This window comes from Triticum dicoccoides, chromosome 1A, assembly GCF_002162155.2.
Source record: "Triticum dicoccoides isolate Atlit2015 ecotype Zavitan chromosome 1A, WEW_v2.0, whole genome shotgun sequence".
NCBI lineage: Eukaryota > Viridiplantae > Streptophyta > Magnoliopsida > Poales > Poaceae > Triticum > Triticum dicoccoides.
This window is the reverse complement of record NC_041380.1, coordinates 234823750-234829193: the sequence shown is the minus strand read 5'-3', so window position 1 is coordinate 234829193 and position 5444 is coordinate 234823750. Positions and strand designations below refer to the sequence as shown.

Genomic DNA, 5444 nt, shown 5'->3' with positions numbered 1-5444 from the left:
TTGGAGGTCCGTAAAGCTGCTGATTAGTGATGGAGCCGCATCGAGCTTGGGTGAAGAGGTGATATGTCTTTTTATCCTTTGGTGACCGCTTCGGTGGTGTCGAAGGAAAGGGACAAGCGTTGGTATTCTGCATAGGATTTTCCTATCTTTTCAATTATGTATGGTCGGCGCTTATGTGCCTTGTAACTTGTTCTATATAAATGAGACGCGTATTATTATGAAAAAAAAAGAAAAAAGAAGATAATTATCCCCACAGAGAACACATACCAATATCCCCGTCGAGTTATCCTCGTGTGTGGCCCTCTTTTATCCATGCAATGCTGCTCCTCATCACCGAGTAGGCCAGCACCCAACATCCCACCCAGCAGCGCTGTTCGTCCTCTGCTCGGCCCAAGGTTCCCACCCACGGTGCCGTGTACCCCCTCCTCTTTCTCTTCCCTCTTCCACAACTAACCAAGAAAACATGATCGAGCACGCGCGCGGTCACACCTCCTCGGCGTCGACGGTGCACTCCTGGAGTGCCCGGCCTTGTCGTGTCCGCCTTCGGCCTGGGCCAGGAGAAGACGCCGGGGCCGGTGGTATGCACCCCCCTCCTTTCCAATCCCGGGTCCGTCGAGTGAAGCGCCGGGGTGGCAGCGGTGTCCGTCGGTGCCCCTCTCCTCTGACGCTCGACCTTGTCGTCTCAATTTCGCTTGGCCCTAGCTCGCGAGGCTTTGCGGTGTGATCACGCTGGCTTCATTCCGTTCCATTTTCTTCATCCTTCTAATTCCATTCCGTTCCCTCTCCTGGGTTGATTTCCCAGGCCGTCGCCGGCGGCTGCCGATTGTCCTTATCTGATTTTCCATATTTGGTTTGGGCCACACACGCGTGGATGTTGGCTGCTCGATTGTGCACTTATCTGATTCTTCCTTCGAACGTACTCGCTCTTCCCTCTCTTGCGGATTAATTCCTTCATTCTTTTTCCCTCATAGGCTAGTTGATTTCTGATGCGGCAAAGTCACTCACGTATATAAATTGATTGAATTGGTTGAAAAGGAGCGAGGTGGGACTATTTATGAGTTCTAAAGTTTTTTTCGTTGTGCCCTCGTCTTGGCTTCTTCGACTTTCAAGCATGTTCGTCAGCATTGTAATGTTGTGGCTCATGTTTTAGCCAAGTTTTGTAAAAACTCTAGTCTATTTTTTTCTGTCTGCGTGTATCCGGGACACTTTGTATGTCCAGTCAAGCGACGGAAGAGACTCGACCCACCGCCATTTAGTCTCCTTGTCGAGAGGTCATGAATGCCATTGGGGCACTACTGAACTTTAGTCACATGGGCATTGTAATTATATATGGGTACAAAGGTAACAGAAAGTACACCATCAAAATTGTTACCTTTTTACGTTAATGAGATTGAAAAGATGCACCCCGGCCGCATCAGATCAGGACGTGCGATAGGCAACTATGGCCCCGTTGGGCTATAAAGACTGAATGTATGTGTCGTAGCCGATGAAATAGCTGGAGGCACAATAAAATTGTAGACCGAACACTCATGTAATTAGTGTTTTTAAGCTAGCAAATCTAAATCTCTCTGTCTATTATTAATTCTCATGTAATTAGTGTCTTTTTCCCTCCCTCTCTTTCTCAGGAGAAACTCCTTCCTTCTTTTATATGCAATTAGCATATATATATTTCCTTTCTCATTCTTCTTAATTCAAGAAACCCCTTCCTTCTCGTGCAATTAGCCGCATCAACTCCTTTCTTCTTTTATTTTTCTCATGCCCCTCTATTTTCGTGTATCGTGCAGCCACAACGCCAACCCACATCTCATCCTTCGCTAGTTAATCCTCGAGGCTCCTTGTTGATTGTCATACAACTAATAGTCCTATATAAATCGGTGGAATTAAATTGAAAAAGGCGAGGTGGGACTAATTAGCTGGCAACAAATAGGCCTGTTTGGTTGGCTGCGTCCTTGGAGTGGGCCAGCTCGGCCCATGTGTTGGAGAGATTAAACTAAGTTTCAGTTAATTAACGTGACAAGCAAGCTAGCTGAATTGGCTATGGGCGCTAGGCTATCTCCAAGCAACCCTGGTTCAAATCCTGTCGGACGCAGTTTTCTGCATTTTTTCCTTTTTCTGTTCCAAACAAAAGACCTGAAAGCGTAAATTCACAGCAAGAAAGCGTATTCTGACGGTGAACCCGGAGACCCAATCCGTGCTTTATTATTAGGGAGAGACTAGCACATATGCCCGTGCGTTGCAACGGGAAATATAATGGTGTATCAATCGAAAGGCCCAACAACATCCGAATGATGCCACTCGGCAACGGCAGGAAGGCGCGCAACGGGCGAGCCTAATTCACGCGAATTCAGGTGGGTGAAATTAGTTAGTGTGGGCCCCACAGTTGAATTAGAGGGGTGATTAGTTAGTGTGGGTCCACCCTTGAATTCATCAGGGGAGAGAAATTAATTAGGGTGAGGAGAGATTTACATGGCTTCGTCCCCAGATACGCTACAGAGCGTTGCAACACTTGCAAGCGAGGAAACCTTTTCCCAATTCTACATTAAGAAGCATGCTACAGGTACAATGCTTTTGATAAGATTTTTGTACGTACGATTCTGATCTTAAAAGGCCCCCTAATTTTCAAATCTTAAAGGCATTGTAGAGCGTTGCAACGCTTGCAAGCGAGGAAATCTTTTCCCAATTCTACATTAAGAAGCATGCTACAGGTACAATGCTTTTGATAAGATTTTTGTATGTATGATTATGATCTTAAAAAGCCCCCTAATTTTCAAATCTTAAAGGCATTGTTTGTAAGTTGTCATGGAAAAAATCTCGCTAAAAGGGTTCTGTTAGACCATCTCCAGTACATTAGAAATAACGAATTATAATTCCTTCGCCTAGTTAGTTACACATACAATACTTTTGATACAATTTTTGTACGATAATTCTGACCCTAAAGGACCCCCTAATTTTCAAATCTTAAAGGCATTTCTTTCTTGTCAAACTCTCCTTCCTTATTTATGTATATTCATCATGCCCTTGTATTATAATTCCTTCGCAACATATTATTATCTCATTTTTTAAAAGGAACTCTCCTTCCTTATTTCAGCCCACGTAATATCTTTGAAAGGTTATTCTCTCCTTCTTTTTTTAGGAGCTCACCTTCCTTATTTTTGTCCAAGGATCACACACTGGTATTATATTAAATTAAGACGAATGAGCAGCAACCACTCTACAGTATCGAGTACAAGAATGGAATCATTTCTTCTGAAGGAACTACAAAAGAATGGTGTGCAGGAGCTTACTTCAGAATAACATCTCTGGTATCATCTCCACTGAGAATAGTCATCTATATATTGAGCTTCCTCGAGGACCCTTCGCAAGACTCGTCGTACTTTCTAAAATATTAAAGGCATGTGATGACTTGCAGAAGTGTTAATATGAACACAAAATACAAAATACCAAGCATTTTACCCAAAGCAACCAAAAGAATACATTTGGAGAAATTTACTCAGTTCCCAGGTTAATACGAACCAATACATTTGAAGAAATTTACTCAGTTCCCATGTTAATACGAGCCAACAAAAAAGCCTATGTTATACATGCGTAACTGGAATCACGTGACTCATGTTTCACTAATCAGGCAAATGTAAAGGTCAATAAAGAGGGAGAAGGATACCTTGCTGGAGCAAAAGCAGTGATAACCTGAACAAGACTCCATTAGCTTCTCTGCATGCTGTTTGTACAGTGAAAAGCGCTCCGAGTGGCCGTAAGGGCTGGAATTTGATGCAAGGTACGGACCTGGACACGGAATGAATATGAGCCTCTACATCCTCCACCAATTCATAGAAACAACCAAGCAACTCCATCATTCTTTGCAAATCATGCTCCGTGGCGGAAGGAACATGCCAATATCGAGCGACAATAGATTGCTAAATAAATGTTCAGCCATGGTAAGCACCTTCGTTCCAGTCAAGGCGATGGTAAGAGGAACATGGTGAATGACTAATATGAGACAAATCATAAACGTTACGCAGCCATACCATGGATGTAGACCATCAATTAACTGTGACAGTTATAAGGCTATCACCCAAACAACCATGCACTTACCTCTGGCTGTGACAAACCAGTGGTGGTGGTTTTTTCATTGCATGCTCTCCATCAAGAAAAGAGAGGTTCAGAACCTCCTAATTGCAAGTTGAAATATGTATCTAATTGGAAAATACTGACCCAAAAATATCCATTGTCCTCCTGCCTATTTAATGTTGTTCCACGAAATCACATTATTTCTGTTCCCAACCCGTACGTCTTCAAATATACATCATTTTTGTTCCTTGAAACTTCAGAATAATATAACCATGAAGACTGAACAATGCTGCTCTATACACCAGATTTCTGAAGATGCAAGTAAATTGAGAAAGAAATAACAGAATCCCCTTGTTATTAAGGTTCAGTACGCACTTGAGATAAATTACACTCCTGAACTTATGTCCCACCAGGAAGTTTCAGAAGTTCCTAAGATGGTATGCTCAGATCTTGGAGAAATACGGACAAATACTATGCAGATTCAATTTCCAAATTTCAATGCAGAAGAAGAATGCATCATCTACCAAGGACCAGGAAGCAACACTAAATATAGCATGGTATTATTCACTTCTTTTTGTTGCCAATGAACACTAAATTGTTCACTTGTTAATACAAGACTGCAACCACTACGTAGCCCTGTACATCCACCAAATACATTAATTAGTTTCCCGTGGACAACAAATCTTAAACAATACTCGATGTTTCCATGAAAGGCTTGCTAGGGGTTGTCGTGTGACTGTCAAAAACTGAGCATAATTGATTATGAAGAGATGCTTGATGGTAAAGAATCAAAGTAGATTGCTACCTAGTGAGGAAAATTCTCTCACCTGTACACATCGCGGTTATCTCTGGCCATCAGCAGCTAGCGCCCCAGGTGCAGATGCACTTCCATAATCCATATTGCAGGTGAGGAATCGCAGAATCTAGCATCCAGGGCAAGGCCAAGGCTTCTCCAGCGAAGCACAGAGGAGGAGAGGCGGCAAGGGATCCAATGGATCCGTGGAGAGCATGTGCCTCTAGATGGGTGCGCCGGGCGGGGTGGCAAGCCTCGAGATCCTTTGCGATGGATTCAATGCGCGACCGGGATCCCCGATGACGCCAAGAGCGGCTTGGACAGCGGTGGGGGCGGAGGCAAAGGGCGGCGCAAGGACGGCGGTGGTGGCGGCGCGGACGGTGGTGTGGGCGGCGGCAAAGGGCGGTTGCGCGGACGGCGGTGGTGACGGCGGCGGCAAAGGGCGGCGGCGCGGACGGCGGTGGTGGCGGCGGCGTGGACGGTGGTGGGGTGGAGGCAAAGGGCGGCGGCGCAGACCCGAACTACTTCTCCCCCGCGCATCCACTCCCGGCCGCCGCGGCCGCTTGCATCTCGGCGAGCGAGCGAT

The 5444-nt window shown here is 45.1% G+C and overlaps 1 long non-coding RNA gene across 1 annotated transcript; it reads right to left on the bottom strand.

Annotated features, from left to right (window-relative positions):
- Positions 1-3186: 3186 nt before the first annotated feature.
- LOC119278679 lies at positions 3187-5190 on the bottom strand. The gene is made up of 3 exons (XR_005137927.1): positions 4893-5190; positions 3659-3780; positions 3187-3377 (listed from the first exon to the last, which is right to left on the bottom strand). It is a non-coding gene; the product is annotated as an uncharacterized LOC119278679 (long non-coding RNA).
- Positions 5191-5444: the final 254 nt, after the last annotated feature.